At 38.2% G+C, this 12,587-nt stretch overlaps 1 protein-coding gene across 3 annotated transcripts in view; it reads left to right on the top strand.

Annotated features, from left to right (window-relative positions):
* PHACTR3 (phosphatase and actin regulator 3) overlaps positions 1 to 12,587 on the top strand; it is a 100,672-nt gene that overhangs the window by 18,387 nt on the left and 69,698 nt on the right. The window contains exon 1 of one of the 3 annotated variants that reach the window (XM_064674107.1): positions 8,551 to 8,919. The exons of 1 other annotated variant lie outside the window; for it this stretch is intronic. The gene's annotated coding sequence lies outside the window, so the exon portion shown is untranslated. Of the gene's footprint in view, positions 1 to 8,550; positions 8,920 to 12,587 lie in introns of those variants that run through there. One more of the 3 variants, XM_064674108.1, reaches the window with a different exon arrangement.

Below are 12,587 nucleotides of genomic sequence, written 5' to 3'. Positions count from 1 at the left end.
TGAATGGAGCTGCAGCCAAAGATAGTTTCTCACCCCAGGAACAGGAGAACATTTTAAAAATTGAAACTAATGAGGAGACCCAACAACTTTGGAAACAGTGCAACTTAGAAAAACATTGTTTATAATTGTTGAGTTAGAGCCTTAACAGCTATAAATCAGAGTTTCTTCTTTGACATCAGAATTATATCAAATTAATTACCATTTCAAGATCTGTCTTAGCATTTTCAGAATCCATAAGATTGATTTGTGCTGGGACAGAGTCCAAAAATTGTTTCAAGTTGTGGTTTTAGTGCATCTGTTATCTAGAAAATCCAATTCTTATGCTATAATCTATTTTGCAAAGGAACATCTTTAGGCACATAATTTTTAGACTTGGAATTTCAAGACTCTTTTTTCTATCAAATCATACCTAGCTTCTTTTGTTCATCATCAGTAGATTTTAGGGTCCAAAAGGCTACATTAAGGACTGTAATTAAGAGAATATATAAAAAATTGTCTTTTATATACAGTGCTGAAAAATACAGTCCTGGTTAAGAACAATCTGCTGATACTTGGCTCCTCCTAGTGACTGTTAAATTAGCCCATATGGAGTGTAATAGAAAATAGAACAGTCCTGAAATAACAGTAGAGTGTGTTTAGAGCTTGTTTACATAAACATGGGCTATGAAATTCTGTGGAGTTTCACTTATGAAAGTACAATGGATTAATTAACTATTAAAATCTGTGTGGACACTCGTGTTGAGAATTAAAGTGAGCTTGATTTAATTTAGCATTATTCTGTTCCAAAGTAAATGAACCTAAATTGAATTAAGATTACTTTAATTCTAGGATAGAGTGTTCATGCAAATTTAGTGTGGTTTAATTAAGCTACTTCAAGCTCACTCACTTAGGTAATTTGGATTAGATTCTGTAAGCATTTCCATGTCAAAAAGCTCTTGGGATTTATGTAAAGGACAACTTCTAGGCTGAAATGTCTTTGTGAGCAGTATCAGTCTGGTCACTTCAGTAAACGTGCAGTGCCTGACTTCTCTCTTTGTTTTGGGATTTCCCATATTATTGCCGTGTTCTCTCTAGTGCTGCTACACTACAGGCTATTTATTTGGGAAGATTTTTTGACCTTGCTGCACCCACAACACTTAGAAGTTTGGGGAATTTCCAGCTGTCAGCATGGCTTTGTTGTCACTAGTAGATGGCCAAAGGACTTATTCAGAACCTGTGACAATTCCTTCTCTAAATCTTAAAGCAATCATTGGCTTGATACATAATAAATCCAGCAGGACCTCATCTGCCTTTTTACATGTCTAAAATATCTGAAGAGGCTTTCTAAGTGAGCATCTCACATGCCTCTAGACCAGTTTAAGGTCAGGAATAGATTAATCTCAATCTACCCAATGCACCTCCATGTTTCAAGTCCACACTCAGAGGGAATATGACTCAGCTAAACCTACACAAAAAGAATCTCTGGGTACATCCATACATCTGTGTAAGGGACTGAAAATGGGTGTCTGTCTCAGTCTCATACAAGGGGGCACACAGGAAATCTGGTTCCTATGCCCTGGGGGATGTATCTGAGGAGCTGGCAAGAAATGGAAAGAGAAATAGGCTTTTCTGTTCCTCTGCACTGCCCTGGTGGGTGGGTGGGTCTGAGGCATTGCACACACACTGTAAACTGCTTCAGAAAAAGGCAATTTGTGGCTGGCCTATCATGGAGCAAAGAGGGAGTTGTGCTACAATATCATGTCTTTGGAGATTGTGCAATTTATGATCTTTGTTCAAGACTGTGCCTAAAGGCACGATTTAGCCCATATATTGTACATAGAGAGTTCAAAGGAAAGTACATGTGAGTGCTGCACAATTCATCTGCCTGTTCTTCCACTGCAGCTGCATTGTGCATTACTGAAAGTAAATAATGTTCCAGACTCCGTCTCACATCTCACTGTTTGCATTATATTCCACATAGAATGGTCTGTAAAGAATGCAGTTAATGAATAAAATATAAGGTTTAGATTTTTTAAAATCTTCTCTATTTCAACAAGTGTTTTATGAATTCAAGATTTCTCTATGTATTTGACAGGAGCTTTGACTTTTTGATGAATCCAGGTCCTTTATTTTCCTGGGCTGTGCCCAGTCCTGAGCTGACCTTGGTGCTGAACACTGGCGTGGTGCTCCCTGCTCTGCATTCCAGCGTCACTGGTACTCCCAGTGTTGGGGAGAGACGTGTGTTTATGAGGATAGAGATCACGTTGGGGTACCTTACTCTTATTAGCTGATTAATGTAGAGCCAGCCTCAAATTCTTGTGGCAGTTTTTGAGGGAGGCTGATGAAGAGAGGCCCAGAACAGCAGTCCATAAAAGCGTTACTAGACAGTAAAGTCAACAATTCATGACATGCTGATCTGGATCTATTTTTATGGAAGAAAAGATTAGCCAGTTTAGTCCTCAGAGCAATGGAAATATGGTTTCAAGGCCTGTGCCGTGTACCCTATGCTTATATTTTAACTTGTTAAATGATTTATCCTATACGGGGATGACAGAAACTCATGTTTTCAGAACTGACTGCAATCAAAATTCCTACTTTTACACAGTGCAGAAATTGCCTTCTCATTGATTATTCTCTTGAAAGACCATCACAATTTCAAGTGAAAAGGCAAGGGAAGTTGTGAAGTAAGGCTGATATAATGTGAGAAGAGATAAGAGAAAATCCTAAAGGGAATTACAGTTCAGTGTTCCTGCTTTTTGACATCACTCTTTTCACTTTCTCTGATGTTGGCTGGTGAAAAAATGGTCATCCCTCTTTCAAGTGATACACTTCAAGTGATGACTGTTAGAAGTCACAAGGATCTTATTTTAACAAGTGAGAAGGGAAATACACATTGTGTGTGATATTAAGTAATGTCTGAAAAGCTTCCTTCAAAAATTTCTTTAGAGCTCAAACTAATAATTTCAATTGCAAATACAGAAATTCATCCCAAGACGTTAGACAATACCAGGTGTTTATTGTCAACAACTGGTTCCTTTTTGTACTGAGCTAAAATGAATGTGATTTACCATTTCTTGTTTTACCAAAGTTACTCTTGCAATCCAGAAGAGTGGATAATTTATAGACTTCTAAGCTTTTCTACCTTTGGCCAAGTGGAATTTTCTGTTGTGTTTCAGTGTTTCTGCCTGAAGGTCAAACACATATATATTTGGGACATCTGTAGAGATATAGGTAAATAATTGATGGATGTGGACATGGATTTTGTTTGTAAGGGTTACATAAACTGCTCATAGGATCACAGAGTGATTCGGGTTGTCAGGGATCACAGAAGATCATCTGGTCCAATACAAAGGGTCTTTGCAAGGAAGAGTTTCTAGTTTCTCAGAGGATGCTATGGTTGGAAAATAAACTGAACCATGAAGTTATGTCTTGCAGAAACAAGTGCACAACATGATTATAATTCTCTATTCTCTCACATACCTTAAGAGGAGCTCTTATTCCTGTGGAAATCAGTGCCAGGGAAATAAAAACAACAATGTTGGGTCTTTCACTGCCTTTGGAGTAGTACTTATGTATAATCAGTTTAGAGTCAGATTCCCCAGCCCTCATTCCCAGAGCAGTGCTTGGCTGTGTGATAATCACAGCAGTGGTCAACAGGACTAGGTGGGATGTGATGCCATGAGTGATCAGTGCTGGCAGAACCTGCTCCTGGCATTAACTGCCCCCTGATCCTGCTGGGAATAGCTGTGTGTGCTGTCCCAGGGGCAATAAGCTCTGCCAATGGATCACATTGCCCATGCACTGTATCCACTTACAGGACTATGATGGGTGTGGATGGAAAGCCCTCGGGTTCTCACATTTGTGCAGCAGAACTGCATTTATCATTCTTCACCTCCACTGTTGAACCAGGCTTAATGATTTTAATCATAGCTCAGCTTTACACTGAGTGGCTTCTGTTTGGAAAGCTCTCCATGAAATGGAGCAAGCAGTGGGGTTGTGTTGGAATAATCACTTCAGAGCCTTTGGCTATGTTGTCCTGCCTGTACTGAGCTTTCTGTTCCTGACATCCCAACGTTAGGTGTGGAATCCCGTCCCTCTTACACTCACAGTATAGCAGGGAGAGCTTTACAAAACCACAGAGAAAAGATTTAAAACCAACAGGAAACATATTTAAATTCCCAGCCTTTCCCCATTGCGCTGTTTCCCCCTTACAGTAATTTCTGGGTTTGGACAGGATTTTATACAACTCAGTTGCATAACAACCTTCCAGTGAACCATTAAATTGCTTACACATACAACAGATTTCTGTGACAGATGATAAAAATAAAAATTGAAAAAGGCCTTATTGAGAAAATAAAAGGAACTTATTGCCACATTTAAAACCCTAAAATATCCTAATTAAGACTGATCAAGACACACAGGGATAATGGTATATGAATTTTCTAGCTTTTGAAAATTATTCATAGGATGTTTTAAAGATACTTCCAGGAATATATAGGAATATCTGCTCTCTCTTTTTCTACTAAATATAACATTAATTCCAAATCAGCAAAGGTTACAAATGTTATTTACTGAAGTAGTAACAAAGTACTCCAAGCATGTTAAGTGTATTCAAATGAAAAATACTTTAAAACAAGAGAGATTCCTCAGCTTCATGACAACAAGAGAACAAATGCTTCCTTCTGCAGTATTTCTAAATCTAATCTTAAAGTTTCTGGTTTAAAGAGTAGTTGTTTGCAATTTTATGAGTGTGCCTCTTGTACAGGTATTCATTAAATCTGTTAGAAAAAAAATCTCAAAACTGAGTCCAAGCACAGTTTACGACTATTTAAGAAACACTGAATGTTATAGTCCTAATTTCACCTAATTTAAAACCTGTTAGGAAAGATTCCTCAATTGCCAATTTTTCTTCAGTGTGTTTCAAAGAGTCTTCTGATTCTATTTGAAGAGTTCTAAATTAGCACTCAGCATTCTGATACACAGATAAATTTCCTCAAGATCATTTTTTTCCCTGAAAAATGGGAATCAGAAGCAAAACACCTTGGATTTTCAAGAGATAAGAGCCAATGTGCACCCACCAACCCCTTCCCCAGTAAGGAAACAAGCTTTTCAGTATCCACCTATGTTTTGGATGCCAAGTTCATCCTATGTCAACTGCTCAAGTCATTACCTGGTAACTCTGACAATTTAATCTCTTTTTACTGGAAGACTTTTAAACAATAAAACACTAGAAGATGGAAAGTTGCCCAGCTTCACTGAAAGGAGTCATCATTTATTACCAGCAAAGACTTATCTTTTAGCTATAATCCAAAGTTCTATGATCTCATAGATAAATTAATATCTTCTAAACCAGAAATACACTGGCACCTGAAATGTGGACTCTTATATCCAAAACTATTGCCACATGCACAGAATTCAACATGAGACATTCAGGATGCTTTAGTTCACATACCTGAAACATGTTTGCTAAGAAAAGCTTAACAAAAGCTTTGTTCTCCAGACAAACACACTCTGAGTGGGGTTCAGATTCTTAAACAGATATTTTAAACAGGCATATATTCACTGCAGAGATTATTTATTCCTGCAGTGTAAGTAGCCAGAGGTGCTTCATATATGGAAGTATAAAAATGAGAGTTCTGAGTCTCAGGCAAAAAGGGAAGATTAAAGTCTGGGTCCTGTTAGAGAGGAGAACTTCTATTTACTTATGGCATTGAAAAATCTGAATCTGAAGTTAAGCCATTCTAAGCTTTTGGGGAATTTTGCCCATCAACAAGAGTACAAGACATCAACTATCTCAGTATGTTTATTCATTTCATAGCTCAGTCCTATATCAAAAACTTGCAGTGGTTGCTGCAGCCTCAGAAACCCTCCAGCATTTTCTGGGGGGCTGTGACACAACTCCTCCACTGGTTAACAACCAATGATTCAGACCAACTTTGGCACCAGAAAAGATCTGTTTATTTTTCTCTTACCTTTAAGAAGCTTTTGCCAGATTTTCAAACTTGAGTGCCTAAATTCCAAGTGTTCAGAAGCTTAGCAAACATGGTTTTAGAACCCAAAGCCTGTTTGCACATAAGGCATCTCCCCGACAGATGAATCCTATTAACCTTGTTAAGACTAAGCACTTAAATTCAAACACATGTTTGGGAACTCTGCTGGGTCAGAGTCTTTAATTTTTAATAAAGATTTCGCCTAATACTTTTTATTTACACTTGAAAGTTGGGCCTTTGTTTGCCATAGTGTTTTCCAGAACTTCAGTAAGTAGAAGGGATGAATTCTGAATGGTGAGATTGTCACTGTCTTTTTTTTTTTAATTAACTAAGGACTTCAGCACAACCAAGGAAGCACTTTTAGATAAGAGGATGTTTGTCCTTTTCTCTGTTCGACTTTATCTTCCACTTTTCCCTACTTTATGTTATTTGTCTGTCCAATTTTAGGATTCCTCCATTCAGGAATAATTCAGGGAAAGGTTAGTGTTGCCAACAACAAGATGAAGAGACAAGATGACTGAACAACCTCCTTTGTCGTATGATACAACACAAAGATCATTAGACTTTGCAGCACATGCCTGAGAGATTCTAATGGAAGAACTTAATGAATAACAATTAGATTAATGGCCAGATGCTGATTGATGGGTCAGGATAAGGCTCACTAGCAAATTTCTACTAAAAAAGTGGGTTTTTTTCAGCTTGTCACTGCATTTAGTTCTGTGGGATATTCATCTCTCATGACAATATAGACAGAATTACATAAAAACAACCAGGAAACTCAGACTTATCAAAAACTTCCCAACTTTCTGGGCTGGATTTCCCTCTAGAGAGAATCTGATTCTTCCAAAATGCTAAAGTCAAACTCAGGAAATATAAGGAAGTCCTTACCTAGAACACACACACACACACACAAACAAACATATATATAGTATATGTGTATACAGAATTGACCCAGGTTATGGCATTGATGTTAATTAAAAGTCTCCCAATGATAATAGTCACTAAACCAGTACTTCATTAAATTTTTTCCTTAAAATACCCCTCAGGGAATCAACAATGGGCCATCCACTGAAGTCCTGTTTATGACTGAAAGCCCATGCCTCTGTTTTACATATGTTCATTGAATTAAAACACTTTTCTATTATTAATTTTCTGTTATCTATATGATTAGTGCATTTTTCCAGAAGCAGCAGTTTACCTGAGTTGCAATGGATCCTTTAGTCACCCACTAAACAATTCTGGAAAACACACGTGGGTGGTTGTAGATGATGCATAAGAAGACTCAATAAGAGAAAAACCTGTTAATATGTATTTCCTGGGGCAAAAAAAGAGATTGTGATTTACTTTAAATTTGTAAGATTTTATAGAAAATATACTTAGAATTTCTCCCTGGATTTTGCCAGTTCACCAGCAGGAGCTGTGCCCAGTGCTCCGAAGTGGAATTGTTTGCCAGAACACTCTTTCAGGAGTTACATGACTTAATATCTACAGAAGCAGACAGTGCTCAGTTTATTTTAAAAATATTTTCCTTTAGAACTGAAAAACAATAACTTTGGAACATGGGTTTGATATCCAGCATTTCAGTCTCCTGCAGCTGGAATACAATAGTGCTCATTAGCAGGGACAAGGTATTTCTGAGCTGAAGCATCTGTGGAATGAAATTTCAACACAGAACTGTGAATAGTGATTAATTTGGAAGTGCACAAGAATTCCTGTACCTGTGGTTCCTGGCCAGTTCTGTACAGACACCTTGGAAGCAAAGACCTTGGAAAAGAAGAATTGTTTTTCACTTTGATCTCATTTTCTGCATCATTGGCATGGAATACTTGCACAGAACAGTCATTGTGGTTTTAAGCCTGCTTTTGCCTTTGTGCAAGAAAGCCAGTGTTTTTAAATTTAGATGGTAATAATATGTTCCCAGTGACAAAATAATGTACCAAACCATTCTGAAATATGGCTCGCTCGGAGCTGAGAGCAATGCAGCTGTTCACTGAGAGTCCTCTCTTGTTTCTTTTAAATCTGGAGCATCTGCCTTTCCAAAACACTTCAATGTTAAGTCTCCCTAATGAAGGCATTTAGGATTGCAGGAAGGAAAGACTGTTTTCCTGCATTCTGGGAAGTATGGCTAAGACTGGGTGAGGACTAATATGAAATTTAAATATTCTATAAAAAAAACAAACAGTAAGGAAAAAGGCCAGGACAGGCTTTCACTACTGTAATTTAGGCTGGAATCTTTTCAAGCAGTTTGCTGACAGTGCTATAAGACAAAATTGCCTTGGGAGGAAGGAATCAGAGGTTTGATGTGGTAGCTGACCAAAAGTTACAGCGGGGTTCGAGGCATTCTAGTGGCCAAAACATCTCCGGTTGGTTTGTTTCGGGTGTTAGACCAAGTCTAGAGCTCTCCTCCAGCATTTCAGTGAGAGACATTGATTAAACAGTGACTCCCAGCTTCTTTTACAGGACAGGAAAAAGAGCAACTTTTGCAGCAGAGAGAAGTTGATTTGCAGATTTTCATCTGGTTCTTCATTTAGAAAGCTGAGCCCAAGGCTGAGCATTCCGTGGGTTCTCCCAGTTGCACACAGAGCACAATTAACGAGCCCGGCGCTGTCAGTGAGACATGATTGTCGGGGTTAAAATAGGCAATGCCTTCATCTGTTTTACATAAGATACACAGCCCTGGAGAGAGCCCAAAGGGTCCATCCTGCTATTCCTGTGCAACTTGAAAAAGTGAAGGAGTTTCAAGGGAGAGCAGGAACAGGGGAAAGGAAATAACCCTTTTCTTCTGGGATTGAGCTGCTGCATTTCGTGTGCTCCGAGCAGCAGCAGCACTCAGAGGTGAGTAGAAGGAATAGAAGAAATGAATAGAGACATGGAGAAATACTTCCTTCCTGCCATGGATGCTTTATTTTGTTAAACTGATCCATCATATCTACTTGGAGTTTTAACTGAGGTGAGTGAACATTAGGGTATTTTAAAAATATGTCTGTGATTCTGTACTGAGGGAACGCTGCTTTTAACATGAAGGAATTAGGACTCTTAGGATGTTTTGCATGTGATACAATATGCAAGAATGTGTTATTCTGTGATCCTTTGGAATATAGAAAAAAAAATCCATTGGCTCTGTTTCATCTGAGAAAGTAGATTGTTCTTTCATACTCTGTGCTCTGCAAATCATACATTTCGTAACCATGAATATGTTCCTCCCAAACTAGGAATCAGTGATGGTGCTGGCAGATTAATTGCCCAATTCAGTTACATGTGCTTCATTTCAGTGTTGACAGAGACACTTTTCCAATAGGGAGAGAGATTTATTCTACAGTTCTGTGGCAGAGAAGCTGGGGGGCAATAAAAAGAATTTTCCCACTACAAGTGCCGTAATGCATTTTAGTTTAGGGGTGTGTGGAATAGCTGGACTTTTTCCTCCTGGCACTGCTGAGAAAAAGAGTTTTGCTAAAAAAATCCAGCAGTGCAAGAAAGTTTATTTCTATGAAACCTTTAAATCTGGTCAGATAATCTAACAGTTGTCCAGCATGCCTGTGACTGCAGTTTGCTATATAGTTTGAAGATGCAGATGTTTTTATGCTACCTAGTACTTAGATATTGATGTATATTAATTTTCAACCTACAGTTTAAAAAATCAAAAAAGAAATGTATTATTTTATAAAATGCGATCTTTTTCAGTAACGTATAAACCAACATACTGAAGCTTTCAGGAGGTTCTTTTTTTTCTATACATTTGGATCTGCATTATGATTAAAATAAAGTGCCTGGTGAAATTAAATTCACATACTTTAAAAGAAGCCATCAATTCCCTTCCTCTCTCACTCTTCCTACACATTATTCATCTGGTATGTGAAAAGCTGTTCTGTGGCTTCCACACAAAAGCAAAGTGAAAAGAAAGCCAAGGATGTTTTAGTTAAATAACGATTATTTTCAGGATCCTTTTAAAGCACAAAACAAAATGTTCTCCATATATTGTGAAAATATATAGGTGCTTTCAGATATATACCAGAAAGCCATTATGTTAAGAGCACATTATTCAGATTTTAAAGGCAAGAACTAAACACTTAAAAAACACCAGAATTATGGTTGTCTGTGAAATCTTCCCTTGCTTCCTTGTGCATTGTGCTGCAGCCTTAAAGTGCACATCACGCACTCTTGTCTCCAGTAATCTGTGAAGGCAGAAGTTATTCATACATTCTGAAGCTTTTCTGTGGTGCCCATCACTGCAGGACCTGCTCCACTAAAGCTCTGGGCAGTTGGGGCTGGGGTGTCCACTCCCCAGATCTGAGGAGTGTGCAGAGGATCAGAGAGGGATTTAAAAATGCTGATTTTGGTTGCCTCACTTGAGACGTGTTTACTGTGATTTTCCAGAGCCATTAGATAAGGCAGTACTTTATGTGCTTGGAGAATAATGGCTCACTGAATTCTCTTGTGGGTTCTTAACTACCTGAAGATTTACATCTCAGCTGTAGGTTGAAGATGAGCACCTTGTTCAAGTGACTTACTCTTTCCCCCCCCCAAGCAGTCTGGCAGAGGAAGGAGAGAGAACCCAGTTCTCCAAGACCTTCTCCATCTTCCTTTTTCCACACTTCCCTGCCCCATTCCCAACTTCTGCAGCAAAGCCATTATACAGTTTCTCAGGGAATGCCTATAGAACACTGCACTAAGATTATGTAGCTCACAAGAGGCATGTGAGAGCTCTAGTAAAGACTTCAGAATATAAATTAAAGCAGCCCCAGACCCTCTGCCACAAAGATCAACATCTGTTTTGTCAGATCTACTGCAGAGAATAACAGGGTAACCAACTGAACCAGCATGGGAATGAAGGGGAAACCTTTCCCAGCACCCATCAGGCATTTTCCAGTAGAGGAATAGTGTCTGAAATCTTGGATTCCATTGGGGTTCTGGAGGACACTGTTTTGAGTTCTATTTTTTTCATTCTATTTAAATCTCCCCAACTGAGTTTTGTCTCTCTTGAAATTTTGGCTCCAGATCTTTCTCTCTCTCTCTTGTATTTCTAATCCTACACTTCACCATTCCAAGGCACAAATTTTCTTCCCTTCAGTCTAAGTGTGGGACAGACTTTTAGGACACGTGCTTTGAAGGCAAAGCCAATTAAGAAGTTGTTCTGCCTTTAGCTGTTTGTTTCCATTCCCACTTGTAATTCATCATCCTGCACTCAGCTGCTTGTCCTCAATTTTTGCCCACTGAATGGTTTCTGAGGCAATGTTGGGAAGTGTAGCATTGAAATAACCCAGGTTAAGAGGACCCTTGGAAAAAGAAGCTGAATTATACACATTAAAGGGTTAACATCTTTTTAAAGTAAGCCTGGAAAAAGTATGTTAATCTCCCTTTAAATGAACAATATATTTTTTTGCCATTGGATTTATAGTGTTGGTCAATAGATTGAATCTATAACTTGTAATTCCTAGTAGTGCCAGTCTTTATACCTTAATAATCTATAGTGGCTATGCTGAAAGCATTAAGTGTTATACATAAGAGCATGCTATGAATGCTTATTATTATTGATATTATGAGTTGATAAATTATACTTGATTAATTTATGGATCTCAAATGTGTGGAAATATCTTGTCCACCACCAACTCCTTGTTTCTGCTGGAAATTTGACACTATTTTGCAAAGGAACCCTGAGCAAATAGAATGTGATTTACATAAATTGTGGAGGGTTGAAAAGGAGCTGATTTATAGTAAACCTCATGGGGTTTATCTAAATAAATCCCATTGTAGTATTTACTTCAGCATGGCCTTGTCACAGTTAAAATTGCCCAGTACAACATCAGCCTTGTGTGACTGGAACACTTTTCCTCACTCTCCTGGTGCTGTTTGAGGTGAACAAGTAAAAGATTTCCAGTTTTGTGTGAGTATTTTCCTGCTCTGTGGTTTCAACCCAAACACTCGGCAGGCTGTTGTGGTGAAGCAGAGAGTGGAGTACGAAGCTGTTGGGAGGGAGAAATCTCTTTACCTGGGGAAATAAAAATGTTTTTCTTAATGGATGGGCATCATCTGAAATCTGATTAAGCACATGAAGGATGGGAATCCCAGAGGCCTGTGTGGTGAACTGAATTAGGTTTGCAGTTTGGTTTGGAGCAGCCATTTTACCTCAGCATTGCACTTTGCTTTTGCTATTTCCAATCTCTAAAAGTGATGTCTAGGAGAGGTAACTTCGCAATGGCAGGATATTTTCCATCCCTTTTTCCCCCTGGGAAAACCTTCTCATTGTTTCCAAGAATTGGAAGAAAAAGATTGTATTTTAACATAAAATTTTTGAAAATTGTTTGCATTTTTCATGGCACAGGAAATACTGTTAGTATTTCTTATGTTTGTGTTTATGAAAGCACTTTCATATGATGTATATTTTTTAACTTACTTTGTGCTGGAGAGTCCTGTGGCAGATCCTTAGTAGATATAATCAGTAATAGATCCACTGATTTCATAAGAGCTGGAACAATTTATAACACTGATAGTGAATCTGCCCTTGGAAAATTCTTTTTGAAAGTGCTTAGTTGTTTGTGGTAGGAAAAAGTTTTGTGGTTAAAATACTGGGCTAAGAAAAGGGTCTGTTCTCTATCCAGTTCTTCAAAACTTTGGAAAAAT

The sequence above is a fragment of the Pseudopipra pipra genome, chromosome 17, assembly GCF_036250125.1.
Source record: "Pseudopipra pipra isolate bDixPip1 chromosome 17, bDixPip1.hap1, whole genome shotgun sequence".
NCBI lineage: Eukaryota > Metazoa > Chordata > Aves > Passeriformes > Pipridae > Pseudopipra > Pseudopipra pipra.
Note: the sequence above shows the minus strand (reverse complement) of the source record. Positions and strands in the feature narration are given on the sequence as shown.